Source organism: Salvelinus alpinus, chromosome 2 (genome assembly GCF_045679555.1).
Source record: "Salvelinus alpinus chromosome 2, SLU_Salpinus.1, whole genome shotgun sequence".
NCBI lineage: Eukaryota > Metazoa > Chordata > Actinopteri > Salmoniformes > Salmonidae > Salvelinus > Salvelinus alpinus.
This window is the reverse complement of record NC_092087.1, coordinates 74543476-74560437: the sequence shown is the minus strand read 5'-3', so window position 1 is coordinate 74560437 and position 16962 is coordinate 74543476. Positions and strand designations below refer to the sequence as shown.

At 41.8% G+C, this 16962-nt stretch overlaps 1 pseudogene; it reads left to right on the top strand.

The window, feature by feature from the left end:
• LOC139541307 (VPS10 domain-containing receptor SorCS3-like) overlaps positions 1-10343 on the top strand; it is a 35539-nt pseudogene extending 25196 nt beyond the window's left edge.
• The last annotated feature ends 6619 nt before the right edge of the window (positions 10344-16962 follow it).

The following is a 16962-nucleotide window of genomic DNA, read 5'->3' as shown; positions in this document are numbered from 1 at the left end:
ACAGCACTTTTCATGACAGGGTTCAGATTTCAGAAATTTTTACCTCTGATCTGGGGTCTGTTTATAAGGCCACAGTGAATGCTATGAAGAAACCGACACTGCCTACGTCTTCCTCTGGGTGTCTGTACGTCATCACGTTTTCAATGAAATCGATGGGACGTTCACAGCCATTATAAATGACCAAAATGTACAGAGACCGCCCTTTCTCAACGTGCGCCTCAAGCGTGAAGGCCATCGGACATGCCTCGTTCCAAATCGTTTTCTAACCAGCTATATTTCTCCGGTCATGTTTTCAGTCGTTATAGTTGTTAAAAACATCAGAATGTAGTTAATTTTAACCGTTTTATAGCAATTTATATCCGTTTAGTGCGATTCTGAGGAATTTATTTGTCGTGCACTTTCTAGCTTTGGGAACGTTTCGCGGTCTCGGTCGTTGTTAGTGGACATTTCGAAGGACAGAGGACATCTATCGACCAAAAGACGTTTATAACATAGAAAGGATACATTGCCCAAGAATATGATGGAAGATCAGCTCAAAGTAAGCAATATTTAATATGATAAACCGTGTTTCTGTCGAAATATTTTAAACGCATACATCGCCATTTTGTTTGGTATAGCTTCACTTGGCCAACCCTGTATTGAAAAGTAAGGATAATTTTAAAAATGTAAATCAGCGGTTGCATTAAGAACTAATTTGTCTTTCGATTCCTGTCAACCCTGTATTTTTTAGTCAAGTATATGATTAGCTTTTAATTAAACTAGATCACTCTGATAGATGACGTCAGACATATTGAGGCTTGATTTCCTAGTATTTTTATTGTGTAACCACGGTTTTGTATGGCTAAATATGCACCTTTTCGAACAAACTGTATATGTATGTTGTAAAATGATGTTACAGGAGTGTCATCGGAAGAATTCTGAGAAGGTTAGTGAAAAAATTAATATCTTTTGGCGGTGATTACGTTATAGCGCTCTTTGGCTGGAATCGATGCTCTGGTAACGTTTTCACATGTAGTATGCTAACTTATCGATTTATTGTGTTTTCGCTGTAAAACGCTTAGAAAATCTGAAATATTGTCTGGAATCACAAGATCTGGGTCTTTCCATTGCTATGCTTTGTCTATTCTTATGAAATGTTTTATGATGAGTAAATTGGTCATACACGTTGCTCTATCTAGTAATTCTAGTCGATTTGCGATGGTCGGTGCAATTGTAAACTGTGATTTCTACCTGAAATATGCACTTTTTTCTAACAAAAACTATCCTATACCATGAATATGTTATCAGACTGTCATCTGAAGAGGTTTTTTCTTGGTTAGTGGATATCAATATCTTAGTTGAGCCGAATTGGTGATAGCACCTGAAGGAGTAAGAAACTGATGGAGTTAGAATAGTGGTGTATTTTGCTAACGTGTTTAGCTAATAGATTTACATATTTTGTCTTCCCTGTAAAACATTTTAAAAATCTGAAATGGTGGCTTTATTCACAAGATCTGTATCTTTCATCTGGTGTCTTGGACTTGTGATTTAATGATATTTAGATGCTACTATCTACTTCTGAAGCTATGCTATCTATGCTAATCAGTGTGTGGGGGGTGGGGGGTGATCCCGGATCCGGGGTTGAGGTTCTAGAAAGGTTAACTCTAAATTGTAGTATTTATTCAAATGTGTTTTTTCCCTGCCAAGAAGGTTCCTTTCCCTTGGATGCAGCAGTTGAATATAATAGAGTATGCTACAATGCAGTGACACCACTAAAGAAAGCTAAAAACTCCATACCAAATATACTGTATTATGGAAAACAGCAAACACTTTCACACATTCTCAAATACATTACAATCCTGTTTTCTAAATGTTTTATTTTCTAAAGCTAGCTCTCAACTACTTATGTAGCTAGCTACTTAAATGTTAGCTACCATCTAGTTACAGTAGTGTATGTTTAGCTAAGGTTAGCTTCCCTACCACTAAATATGGGGGGTGTTCAAAACAACTAATTACACCCAATGCATTGTTGAGACAACAACAGTACATCTGATTCACTCTCTCTATATAGTGCTACTTGTACAAATTCATTATAGAAGAGTCTTGTGTGCTAAATGTAACAAAAACCCATTGACAAAGAACAACAACTAGCTAGCTATGGTTGGCTAGCTAATGTTAGCAGTTAATTAACACGCTAAGTATACATGTACATAATGTTGTGAACAAACAAACTTTGTTTCCAAAATATGGAATTGTTTTGTTGTTGTAAGGGTAATAATAATATAAGCCAGATAAGTCTATCACGTACATGACCATATGTCAGTTATACGTTCCAAAGAGGGTGTCCTTCTCCTGCATTCATCTCAGTCATCAGCAGAGCATTGGGCTCGGCACATGTTTGACATCAATGTGTGTACAATTACAATGGTGGTAAAATTGCCAATTTTAGGAAATGTTATATAACATACTAGGTACAAGTAGAATGGATTGGTTTGCCTTGTGTGGTAGATTTTGTAGGCTTTGACACACTTACATAGATGTCATAACCAGACATCAAATATTTTAACATACAGTACCAGTCAAAAGTTTGGAAACACCTACTCATTCAAGGGTTTTTCTGTATTTTGTATTATTTTCTACATTGTAGTGAAGACATCAAAACTATGAAATAACATATATGGAATCATGTCGTAACCAAAAAAGTGTGAAACAAATCAAAATATATTTTATATTGTAGATCCTTCAAAGTAGCCACCCTTTGCCTTGATGATAGCTTTGCACTGTCTTGACATTCTATCAACCAGCTTCACCTGGAATGCTTTTCCAACAGTATTGAAAGAGTTCCCACCCTTATTGAAATCTGACAATGTGGCTGGATTAACAAGAAGTTAATCTTTTAACCGACGTATAACACTTATTTTTTAAAGTTTTTTATTAATACTATTTCTGTAATTTGAATTTGGCGCTCTGCAATTTCACCGGTTGTTGTCGAGATGGGTCGCTAGCTGCACGCCTGCGCCAGAGAGGTTAAATAAAAACAATAAAAATAAAAATTCGACCATGAAGGCCTGATTCATGCAGTCTCCTCTGAACAATTGATATTGAGATGTGTCTGTTACTTGAACTCTGAATTATTTATTTGGGCTGCAATTTCTGAGGCTGGTAACTTTAATGAAATTATTGTCTGCAGCAGAGGTTACTCTGGGTCTTCCTTTCCTGTGGTCGTCCTCATGAGAGACAGTTTCATCATAGCACTTGATGGTTTGTATGATTGCGCTTGAAGAAACGTTCAAAGTTCTTGAAAGTGACTTTACATCATGTCTTAAAGTAATGTTGAACTGTTGTTTCTCTTTGCTTATTTGAGCTGTTCTTGCCATAACATGAACTTGGTCTTTTACCAAATATGGCTATCTTCTCTATACTGTACCACCGCTACCTTGTCACAAGACAACTGATTGGCTCAAACACGTTTAGAAGGAAAGAATTTTAACAAATTATCTTTTAACAAGGCACATCTGTTAATTTAAATGCATTCCAGGTGAAGCTGGTTGAGAGAATGCCAAGAGTGTGCAAAGTTGTCATCAAGGCAAAGGGTGGCTACTTTGAAGATTCTCAAACATAAAAACAGTTTTTTGGTTACTACATGATTCCATATTTGTTATTTCATAGTATTGATGTCTTCACTATTATTCTACAATTCTACAATGTTGTTTCAATTCCTTTATAACAGCCCATATATTTCTGCACATCATTTTATACACATAAAAACTACCAGCAGGTTGCGGGAGGACCACAGTGCATCCTAGACACATGAGGGTAGGCCAGAGCTTGGTATAGGCCTTCGGCCCACCCCATACAGCACGAGCTGGGGCGTAAGGTCCTCCCCTGCTGGCAGACACGGGGAGATCATTGGGCCTGCTTCCTTCCACAGGTCCCTGGCAGCTCTGCACTCCCAGAGCAAGTGTTTGACTGGTACTGTGTGTCACAACAAGTCTAAATATATATGTAATGACAGTGTAATGAAAATGTTATGACACGTTATGTAAAATGTTATGACATATTAAGACATGGTTATAACCGCGTCATAACGTATTATAATGCTAGGTGTCAAATAAAGTGTCACCAAAAAAATTAAGTTGTATTAATGTTGACTTGTCATCTATTGGTTTGGTGACATATTGTAGCATTGTTTACCTGGAGGTTGTATTGGTTATTACCACATCTTGGTCAAGCCCAAATGTATTTAATTGTCACCTCCCTCTCCTTTGATTTCAAACATATTAAATATGTATATAATCTAAGGGCAGTAATTTGGACTGTAGACTAAGAATACCATACAAGTATGAACATATTGCAACAGTATTGTTCATTGTCAACAGGTGTCAGACTTTCCAGAGGATCAGCTATTGGTTGCAGTGTTTCCAGGTGTGCCAACGGCCGCTGAGCTCTTCCTGTTACCACACAAGAACCAATCAGAGGGCAAGAAACAGAGCGAAGTGGAGCTAGAGCAATCTAGAGTTACATTGAACACTGACATGTTGAGTGTCATTGTAATTATGTCATTGCATGTATGACAAATTGTTTCCAATCCTTCACGCCAATTCACACAATAGGATAAAGGCATTGTCATGGTTGAAATGACAGACACAGACACATTAATTCTATGCGCCCGAGTCCGACAATTGAACCAAAGTGGTCGGTATCATGACAAGATGCATATTTAATTATGCAGTGTGTGTGAATTGAAAGAGCTGTAAAGGGCGAAAATTGTTTGACTAAATGATGCTTCTTTCATCTCCTTCAACAGATCTCTGAGATACTTGCCAGAGCTCTGAACCAGAACCTGGTGGAGTTTGAACTAAAGCCAGAAGCAAGAGTAATCGTTTAGATCACACAGCTAGCTGTGGGTAAGGAAAGAAGTTAGTATCAATCAGGAAACAAGGTAAGACCCAGAATCAGACACGTATAATTGGCAATGGTTTAATATTCCAACAGGGACATGCAATACACAGGTCAAGGCAGGCAGGGGTCAGTAAAACAGAGGTGGGGCAAAGGTACATGTCAGCAGGTAGGCTCAGGGGGAGGCAGAGTGGTCAGGCAGGTGGGCTCAGAGTCAGGACAGGCAAGGGTCAAAACCAGGAGGGCGAGAAAAAGGAGAGACTGGGAAAAGCAGGAGCTGAGAACAAAAATGTTGGTTTACTTAACAAACAAAACAAACTGGCAACGGACAAACAGAGAACACAGGTATAAAAATACAGGGGTTAATGGGGAAGATGGGCGACAACCGGAGGGGTGTGGAGACAATCACAAGGACAGGTGAAACAGATCAGGGTGTGACAATATCAAAATAATTACATATATTAACTGTATGTACCTGCAAGAGAAATCATTATTTTCTCTACATATTCTTCTGTTTTTTTAGCTGTGTTTGTTCATTTTTGTAATGTCAGAAATGCAATGTCATTTACTGGAGATAATGGCTTCATGAGCCATATTTGGATAGGATAAGCCAAGCACATGTTTTGTTCTGTTTTTATAACGCATTATATATTTGTCATCATCCGTGGTGTATGAAGATTGGAGGAGGACAATGGAGGAAGGGAAGGATGGATTTTATTTTAAGTGGAACTTCTTGAGACAAGGCATATTTTATATCTACCATCAAGACGCCCGACATCTGTTCACTGTCTTTAACAACCATCCAAACACAAATTGAGTGTTGCACTGAGTTTCATTTTGTTGATTATTTAGTCCTTGAGAAAATGACAAAAAAAGAGAAGTTTGGTTATAAATATATGCAGAATTCAGAATGTCCTAAAAATAATCAACAACATTACAAACAAATAACTACTCTTGGCTGCAATTGAAATGATTTGCCAGCGTCTACCCAAAAACAACACAAAATCTCCTCCACAATGGAAAAGAGAGTATTGAGAGTTAAGAGTATTGAATGGATTCAGAGCAGTAGTCCAGCCTCCTTCTATATACTCATACAACACCATACTTACCACACCAGCTGGGTCCATATTGAAGAGTTGAGGGTTAAAGTTGGAGCGTGGGTGGGGGGTAGGTGTGTGTGTTTGTGTTTGTGTTTGTGTGTGTCTCACCTTAGAAAAAATGGGAAGAGCCTTCAAGCTGCTCCAGAAAGGCCATTGACATCACAGGCTGCCTCTCAGAGCTGGGGCTGGAAAAAAAATACAAAGTAGAAAATATACGGTGTGCTAGCTAATGGATATTAATATGCATTACAAAGTCAATGTATTACCCCAGAGAGAGGGTGAGATGGATGTGTTGAATAGTATAATCAGCATCACAATATTCCAGTTTATTCCACAGTAACTGTTGCACTTTATTTGTGTAAGTTGTCATTGTAAAAGGCTTGTTTTTAGCATAATTTAACATTTACCTTGGAATATGAATGTCGCTATGCTTGTTTTAAGCAGATGGCTTTTAGTTAGAGAAAAGGCAACCATTTAGAAATAGCAATTTTACGCTATCACGGTCTTTTAAATGTGGGATATTAAAAATGCACTATCATTGCTGTGGATCTACCCAAAGTCCAAAACCGGATTTATTTACTGTTGAATAAACTTGGCGGTGGAGGCATCCCTCGTCCCAGCTCTGTTCTTTTCAGCCTAGACTACATCATCACACAAAACAGACAAAATAATGCAATTAGTTGCTGTATATGAACCACTGGAAGGGCTTAGTTTTTGACAATGTTGTGGCACCAACATTCTTTATTGTACACTGTGGTCCTGTTTAATACCATTTTGTTTAAAGAAAACTGATTCAAGTAAAGCGTTTGCATTGACTGCACAGTATTTAGCCCTACTGTAGCAGACTGTTGTGATGCAAAATAGATATCTCAACTGTACTCCATGGTTGTGATTAGTGACACAATATTATAATGTACAGGATCAATATTGGCAATGAAGCAGGGACATTTCCAAGGCATTCCCAGATTAGCCTTTATTGTGTTGTTCTGTTCTTGTTATGTTTAATGTTCATCTTCCTCTACTCTCTGTTACAGCACCCTTGGTGGATTCCAGCCCGAGACACAGCAGTTCAGCCATGCTGATGCTCCTATCAGTAGTATTCCTGGGTTTAGCAGTGTTTCTCATCTACAAATTCAAGAGGTACGTACAGCACTGTATGATTATATCTTTGAACACTGTATCGCAGCACTGCTCTAATCACCTGCAATCGTCATTAAAAATGCATATTGTAATAATATGCTAGATTGGTAGGGCCTGCATCAATCAACAATTAAGTTTCTTGTAATTTCAAATAAATTGAAGTACGAGTGGATTAACACATATTCTAATCATGGTGAGATGAAGATTTTCTTAGATACATATCTAGTAGCTTCGTGATAATTACACATCCAGGGGTTAATTTGGTCTTGTTGAAATACCAACTCAAAAGTTTGGGGTCACTTAGAAATGTCCTTGTTTTGAAAGAAAATCATATTTTTTGTCCATTAAAATAACATCAAATTGATCAGAAATACAGTGTAGACATTGTTAATGGTGTAAATGACTATTGTAGCTGGAAACAGCAGATTTTTTATGGAATATCTACATAGGCGTACAGAAGCCCATTATCAGCAACCATCACTCCTGTGTTCCAATGGCACGTTGTGTTAGCTAATACAAGTTTATTATTTTAAAAGGCTAATTGATCATTAGAAAGCCCTTTTGCAATTATGTTAGCACAGCTGAAAACTGTCCTGATTAAAGAAGCAATAAAACTAGCCTTCTTTAGACCAGTTGAGTATCTGGAGCATCAGCATTTGTGGGTTCGATTACAGGCTCAAAACATCCAGAAACAAAGCACTTTCTTCTGAAACTCGTCAGTCTATTCTTGTTCTGAGAAATGACAAGAATATCACAAGTCCTCAACTGGCAGCTTCATTACATTTCTTTGCAACTCTGCCTAGAATGCCAGCATCCCGGAGTCACCTCTTCACTGTTGAGACTGGTGTTTTGCGGGTACTATTTAATGAAGCTGCCAGTTGAGGACTTGTGGGGCGTCTGTTTCTCAAACTAGACACTCTAATGTACTTGTCCTCTTGCTCAGTTGTGCATCGGGGCCTCCCACTCATTTACATTACATTTACATTTACGTCATTTAGCAGACGCTCTTATCCAGAGCGACTTACAAATTGGAAAGTTCATACATATTCATCCTGGTCCCCCCGTGGGGAATGAACCCACAACCCTGGCGTTGCAAGCGCCATGCTCTACCAACTGAGCCACACGGGACTCCTATTTCTATTCTGGTTAGAGCCAGTTTGCTGTGTTCTGTGAAGGGAGTAGTACACAGTGTTGTACGAGATCTTCAGTTTCTTGGCAATTTCTCACATGGAATAACCTTCATTTCTCAGAACAAGAGTAGACTTACGAGGTTCAGAAAAAAGGTATTTGTTTCTGGCCATTTTGAGCCTGTAATCGAACCCATAAATGCTGATGCTCCAGATACTCAACTAGTCTAAAGAAGGCCAGTTGTATTGCTTCTTTAATCAGAACAACAGTTTTCAACTGTGCAAACATAATTGCAAAAGGGCTTTCTAATGATCAATTAGCTTTTAAAAATGATAAACTTGGATTAGCTAACACAACGTGCTATTGGGACACAGGAGTGATGGTTGCTGATAATGGGCCTCTGTACACCTATGTAGATATTCCATAAAAAAATTGCCGTTTCCAGCTAGAATAGTCATTTACAACAATAACAATGTCTACACAGTATTTCTGATCAATTTGATGTTATTTTAATTGTAAAAAAAATTGATTTTCTTTCAAAAACAAGGACATTTCTAAGTGACCTCAAACTTTTGAACGGTAGTGTACATCTTTGAGAAATGCTGCAAATGGGACAGACCATCATTGAATAGTCATTCCCTATTGTAACATGGCTGTTGTCTGTCTACGTTTACCGATCTGTAGAAAAATTGCCTGGATTAACATATACGCGGAGGTGAACCAGGAGAAAGAGCAGAAGATGATCGGTTTGGTCAGCCAGAGTGACAGCCCGCCTAAGACCACCCTCAGTGAGTTCTCTACGGCCAAAGAAGTCATGGAGAAGGAGATGGACACTAGGGTTAAATGTAAGATACATAGTCTGATAAATCGTTGTTTATTGTGTTATTAGGAAGTTGCTGATTTGTTGACTATGAACTTCCTTGTTGAGAAAGATCCACCAATATGACACATATATTGTCGAAGCTAATTGTATTGGACAGGAACACATATGGGTCATTTCTCCATGTATAACAGTGTTGACTTTTAACCTGCAGTGTATAAAGTCTTCATTGTTTCTTTACATGGAATTAACTGGTGGGAAAAAGGAGGAGTAGTGTATCTTCCGAAGGAAATAAGGAAACAAACGAACCAATGGGTCAGCCACTAATGTCCCACATATGAAACAACAGCTTAAGAGCTTTTGATAAGACATTGTAATGAAACCCCAGTAATTAACAGGCAGTATCACTGTCAAGGTAGGTATTTGTTTCACAGACACCAAAGCCTCTAATACCAGTGGACTAACACACGTTGTTCTTATGTTGAATTCTTTCCCTCTACCCCAGGGCAAATTGGAAATGCCTGCGAGAGCACAAGGGAGATTCCTAACTGTACTAGCGTGTAAAGCCAGGGAAGGAATGCAACAAATGTGTACAGACTTAAAGTATTGCCATTTTGAGGGTTCCCTCTTATTTGGTTTCTTTTGTAATTTCTCAAACACAACCCCAATGTTAACGGTTTTCCATGGACCTGATTTATACTGACGTGTGTCTTGCGGCGAATCTGAAATCCACTCAATGTGACGAGTTTCAATTACAAGAATGAGCTTCTTACTGTTACACAATTTGGATTCTACATTTTCACTCTGTAATTGTCTTATTTCATGGACTTTTATCAAAGCCTTTATCAAAACCTACGAAGAGAGTGATGTACATTTCTTCATGTTTTACTTTTCATGAGGTATAAGAGTTTTTGTTTGTATGAGCCATCATGTCTAGGTCTCCGATCTAACAGGGAATATTATTGAAATTGTACCATATTATCTTTAGATATCCGTTATCGCTCTGTATATAATATATGTATATTTACTTTCCACACGCTTGTAGTAAAAGTACAATGCCGAACACAGGAGATCTAGTCATGGCCTGTTATCAGTTCTTAAAAGTGTGTTAAAAAGCAAGATGTTACTGATAGAAAGAGTCCAACTTTGTTTTTAATGAGGTCCTTGACTTGTGCATGTTATTATTAAGGACGAGATGTATGTGTTGTAGATAAGCAAGTGTTGTAAATAGTTATTTTCTATTAATTAAAAGAGCTCAGTCATTTTTAAATACAGTATATATACAGACTCGCATATTCTTAATTTAGTTAATTTATGGCTATACAATGTATCTGTCTTGTACAAAGGGTTTAACTGTTAAGATGGACATAATTTTCTAAATAACAAACCAGGAAAACGCAACGCCACCCCTGCTTGAAATGAACTAAAACACATAATTGGTGGTAATTTTTACCTGCATCTCAACTGTTAAACTCTTTGTAACAGACGACATAAACATCATGGGATTATTTATATTGTTTGCCCTTTGAATGTAACGAGAAAAGTGGAATCAACCATTTATGATTCATGGATATAATTTTTGTCTGACTCATCAAGGTGATCACACTGTCACGATCGTGTGGTTGAGAGACGGACCAAAACGCAGCATTTGGAAAATAAGCCATCTTCTTTTATTAACACCACGAAGATGAACACGACACAAAACTCTATACAAACTAACAAAACAACAAAACGACCGTGAAGCTACAAACGTTGTGCACATACATACAGGCTACAAACGTTCTACATAGACAATTTCCCACAAATACCTAAAGCCTATGGCTCCCTTAAATATGGCTCCCAATCAGAGACAACTATGACCAGCTGTCTCTGATTGAGAACCAAATCAGGCAGCCATAGACTTTTCTAAACACCTACACTCAACCATAGACTATACTAGACACATACACTAAACCATAGACTATTCTAGACACATCCACTCAACACAAACCCATACACTCTAACAAATCCCCCTAGACACTCCAAACCACCCAAGACAATACAAAAACACAAACCTAACCCCATGTCACACCCTGACCTAACTAAAATAATAAAGAAAACAAAGAATACTAAGGCCAGGGCGTGACATAACCCCCCCCTTAAGGTGCGAACTCCGGGCGCACCAGCACATAGTCTAGGGGAGGGTCTGGGTGGGCTTCCGTCCACAGCGGCGGCTCCGGCACTGGTCGTGGTCCCCACCCCACCATAGTCACTACCCGCTTTCTTAGCCCCACTGGAATAAGGGGCAGTACCAGACTAAGAGGCAGCACCGGACTAAGGGGCAGCACCGGACTAAGGGGCAGCACCGGACTAAGGGACAGTACCGGACTAAGGGACAGTACCGGACTAAGGGACAGCACCAGGATAAGGGGCAGCCCCAGGATAAGGGGCAGCTCCGGACTGAAGGGCTGATCCTGGCTGGCCGGCTCTGGCGGATCCTGGCTGGACGGCTCATGGCTGGCTGACGGATCTGGCTGCTCATGGCTGGCTGACGGTTCTGGCTGCTCATGGCTGGCTGACGGATCTGGCTGCTCATGGCTGGCTGACGGATCTGGCTGCTCATGGCTGGCTGACGGATCTGGCTGCTCATGGCTGGCTGACGGATCTGGCTGCTCATGGCTGGCTGACGGATCTGGCTGCTCATATCTGGTTGGCGGCCCTGGCAGATCCTGTCTGGTTGGCGGCCCTGGCAGATCCTGTCTGGTTGGCTGCCCTGGCAGATCCTGTCTGGTTGGCGGCTCTGGCAGATCCTGTCTGGTTGGCGGCTCTGGCAGATCCTGTCTGGTTGGCGGCTCTGGCAGATCCTGTCTGGTTGGCGGCTCTGGCAGATCCTGTCTGGTTGGCGGCTCTGGCAGATCCTGTCTGGTTGGCGGCTCTGGCAGATCCTGTCTGACGATCGGCTCTAGCGGCTCCTGACTGACGATCGGCTCTGACGGCTCGGGACAGACGGGCGGCTCTATTGGCACTGGGCAGACGGATGGCTCAGATGGCGCTGGGGAGACGGATGGCTCAGATGGCGCTGGGGAGACGGATGGCTCAGATGGCGCTGGGGAGACGGATGGCTCAGATGGCGCTGGAGAGACGGATGGCTCTGGCCGGCTGAGGCGCACTGTAGGCCTGGTGCGTGGTGCTGGAACTGGTGGTACCGGGCTGGGGACACGCATCTCAGGGCTAGTGCGGGGAGCAGGAACAGGGCATACTGGACCCTGGAAACGCACATTAGGCCTAGTGCGTGGTGCCGGAACTGGTGGTACCGGGCTGGGGACACGCATCTCAGGGCTAGTGCGGGGAGCAGCAACAGGACGCACAGGACTCTGGGAACACACAGGAGGCTTGGTGCGTGGTGTAGGCACTGGTGGTAATGGGCTGGAGACACGCACCATTGGACGAGTGCGTGGAGGAGGAACAGGGCTCTGGAGACACACTGGAAGCCTGGTGCGTGGTGTAGGCACTGGTGGAACAGGACTGGGGCGGGGAGGTGGCGCCGGAAATACCGGACCGTGCAGGCGTACTGGCTCCCTTGAGCATTGAGCCTGCCCAACCTTACCTGGTTGAATGCTCCCCGTCGCCCGACCAGTGCGGGGAGGTGGAATAACCCGCACCGGGCTATGTAGGCGAACCGGGGACACCATGCGTAAGGCTGGTGCCATGTAAGCCGGCCCGAGGAGATGTACTGGTGGCCAGATAGGTAGAGCCGGCTTCATGGCACTTGGCTCAATGCTCAATCTAGCCCTACCAGTGCGGGGAGGTGGAATAACCCGCACTGGGCTATGCACACGTACAGGAGACACCGTGCGCTCTACTGCGTAACACGGTGTCTGCCCGTACTCCCGCTCTCCACGGTTAGCCTGGGAAGTGGGCGCAGGTCTCCTACCTGCCCTCGGCCCACTACCTCCTAGCCCCCCCCCAAGAAATTTTGGGGTAGTACTCACAGGCTTCCAGCCTTGCCTCCGTGCTGCCTCCTCATATCGCCGCCTCTCTGCTTTCGCTGCCTCCAGCTCAGCTTTGGGACGGCGATATTCTCCAGGTTGAGCCCAAGGTCCCTTTCCATCCAATTCGTCCTCCCATCTCCAGAAATCCTGTGTAGGTGGGTCCTGTTGCCGTTTCACACGCTGCTTGGTCCTTTGGTGGGAAATTCTGTCACGATCGTGTGGTTGAGAGACGGACCAAAACGCAGCATTTGGAAAATAAGCCATCTTCTTTTATTAACACCACGAAGATGAACACGACACAAAACTCTATACAAACTAACAAAACAACAAAACGACCGTGAAGCTACAAACGTTGTGCACATACATACAGGCTACAAACGTTCTACATAGACAATTTCCCACAAATACCTAAAGCCTATGGCTCCCTTAAATATGGCTCCCAATCAGAGACAACTATGACCAGCTGTCTCTGATTGAGAACCAAATCAGGCAGCCATAGACTTTTCTAAACACCTACACTCAACCATAGACTATACTAGACACATACACTAAACCATAGACTATTCTAGACACATCCACTCAACACAAACCCATACACTCTAACAAATCCCCCTAGACACTCCAAACCACCCAAGACAATACAAAAACACAAACCTAACCCCATGTCACACCCTGACCTAACTAAAATAATAAAGAAAACAAAGAATACTAAGGCCAGGGCGTGACACACACATTGTTGTACATGCCAGTTGCATTTACTGATGAGTATATTGTATAAGGCCCATCAGCGTGACAAGGACAAGTATCTTGGGGGTATTTTGCAGTTCTATAGTTTATCAAGTCCTTTGCTGGCATCTATTCACAGAGTGTTCTGTCTCTGTAAAGCATGTCAACTCTCATAGAGTTTCATGGTAATCTCCTCAAACATTATCTCTCAAACAATATTTCCATACTCGAAGAGAACAGAACAACTTTGTGTTGACTTTCCTCTCATCTGATGAGGTGTCTAGAGTAAAAACTACACAAGACAATGATTTGAAACCACCATCTCCTCCATATGAGTCTTATCAAATCATCCCACTATCAAGACATTTCATCAGCTTCATTTAGAAGTTAGAAACCAACTGTTGAGTCAAGTTCCACCACTTGAATTCCCTTACGTGTTGAAATACACACAATAGTGTACATGCTATCTAGTAGCTAGTTTCCTCCACTACACTGCTGTGCAATGCAGTCCTCTGAAAGCTGTCACTAGCAGGAGTAGCAGGAGATCCAGTCACGCACAGGTCCCTGGCAGCAGGTGTAGCCAGTCTGGCGGTAAGCGGAGATGGGTGGATGGTTAAGCACCGAATGCACCATGCCGAGCTATCCCACAATGCCGTGCCTGGAGTCGGCATGTGACGACACACAGGAGAGTGAGAGAAGGATGGGAATGTTTAGAGATTGTTTGTTGCACAAGGAAAGTGATTCCCATGATTGTGTAGCATACCACCCTGCGTACCACTGCTAGCTTGCTTCTGAAGCTAAGCAGGGTTGGTCCTGGTCAGTCCCTGGATGGGAGACCAGATGCTGCTGGAAGTGGTGTTGGAGGTCCAGTAGGAGGCACTCTTTCCTGGAGTATATCCCAATGCCCCAGGGCAGTGATTGGGGACAATGCCCTGCCTGTGTAGGGTTGCCGTCTTTCCGATGGGATGTTAAAAGGGTGTCCTGACTCTCTGAGGTCATTAAAGATCCCATGGCACTTATCGTAAGAGTAAGACTAGGGGTGTTAACCCCGGTGTCCTTGCTAAATTCCCAATCTGGCCCTCAAACCATCATGGTCACCTAATAATCCCCAGTTTACAATTGGTTCATTCATCCCCCTCCTCTCCCCTGTAACTATTCCTCAGGTTGTTGCTGTAAATGAGAATGTGTTCTCAGTCAACTTACCTGGTAAAATAACATAAAAATAAAAATATAATAAATATAAGTGTGTTCAGTAGTAAAGGAAAGAGGTGGAGCTTCTGTGTCTGTAGTCCCTTGTTACATTGTGGAGTTACATTTGTGGAGTAACTCAACAAGAGTGGAGTTACATTTTAATATGAGTGTTATAGCAGTTGTCATAGCAACAATCTAACGTTGTTATGATAAATGAAACTTCATCCACAGAGGCATTCTTCCTGACAGGACTTAACAACGCAACACTTTGTTTTGTTGAACGACAATTGCATCATCCTCACTCATCTGATTGTCCCTATTTTGTTTGTTGTTGACAACTCACTTTGATGTTCTCAATGTCACGTCGGCTTTGTTCAAATACTTATTAAAAAGAAACATGATTAACGTCGTGACAGATAACGGGAACATTAAAGTGTTTTTTCTTTGTGTCATCTCTGCCACCACCAGTTCCTAAGGTGACTCCTCCAGTTCCTCCACTGGCAGACAAAGATGAACTAGCTGAGCTAAAAGGTCACTCAGAGTTCATCCACATGTATAATCCCTTTTATTTCTCCTGAATTTCTTCGGAAAGACTTTCCTTTGACACGTAAGGCCATTAGAAGGGTGGATTACAACCATTCATCCCATGAGCCTCGAAGCTCCTTTTACCCTATGAGCGGGAAACACGCGTTGGCATTTTAGCCTTGGTCGTTGATCATTCAACAGTGCTCAGTTCTTCAGACATCCCTCAGAGGCAAGACCGGTTTATATTTGTCTGTACTGCTGCAGGTTTTGTAGGGAAAGTAGTTGGGTTTTGTTACATTTGTTACAGTTTGTCTGCTTATTTATTGGTTTAGATATTTTATTCTACAATATTCGTTTGAATAGTTTTCTCTTGTGTTCATTGCTTTACATCAGATTCTATTAAGTTGGTTTGATTATTTTTTGGGTACAAATATTGAACACCTATTATAAGATTACCTATTAAATCGGAAAGGGAATCAAGATTGTGGGAAAGGGAAATTAAGAAATCTTTGTGTACACAGATGCAGTAATGAGGTCAGTGGAACTCGACCAAATTAATGGAAATGCCATGGAAACGCGTGGGGGAAAGATGACGTGGGGGAAATTTCCTGAAACTCCTCATTGCCACACAGCAAAATTTGCCTACATTTAGGCTTTTGTTTTCTTCACTATGTTGAGGTAGAAATCGGAGTATAATGCTTGTATGGATGTCATCTTGACCAATCAACGGCAATACAGTTAAAAACAACTTTGAGTACCATCACAGATTTCTATCACACTTGCTGTCTCGACCTCTGAGCGCTCGGCTGTGAAAAGCCAACTGACATTTACTCCTGAGGTGCTGAGCGGTTGCACCCTCTATAACCGCTGTTTATATTATTTGACCCTGCTGGTCATCTATGAACGTTTGAACAGCTTGAAGAATGATCTAGCCTTTTTGGCCATGTACTCTTATAATCTCCAACCGGCACAGGCAGAAGAGGAGCCACCCCTCAGAGCCTAGATCCTCTCTAGGTTTCTTCCTAGGTTCCTGCCTTTCTAGGGAGTTTTTCCTAGCCTCTGTGCTTTCACATCTGCATTTTTTTTAGCTCTTTGGGGGTTTTAGGCTGGCTATCTGTCTAAGCACATAATGACAACTGCTGATGATAGAAGCTCTTTATAAAATACATTTGTTTGATAGATTGATGGGCGTTAAACTGATGTTATGCAAATCATTCCTTCTTCATTACACTTGTCCAAGTATTACAGTGTTAAAACAGTGTAGAGAAAAATATAGTTTCGGGAAAACCAGTGTTGAAAAACAGTGTCAACAGTGTTGGGGAAAAGTGTTTAAAAAGCCCAACTTCAGCACATACCTTTACTCAAAGTCTAACAACTCCACTTTCTCCTAGTTCATCAGCACTGAAGTCGTTAAGGAGCCAGCAAACCGCATCACTGTACACTGTCTGACAAACCTTGATACATTACACCTGCTTCAGCCAGC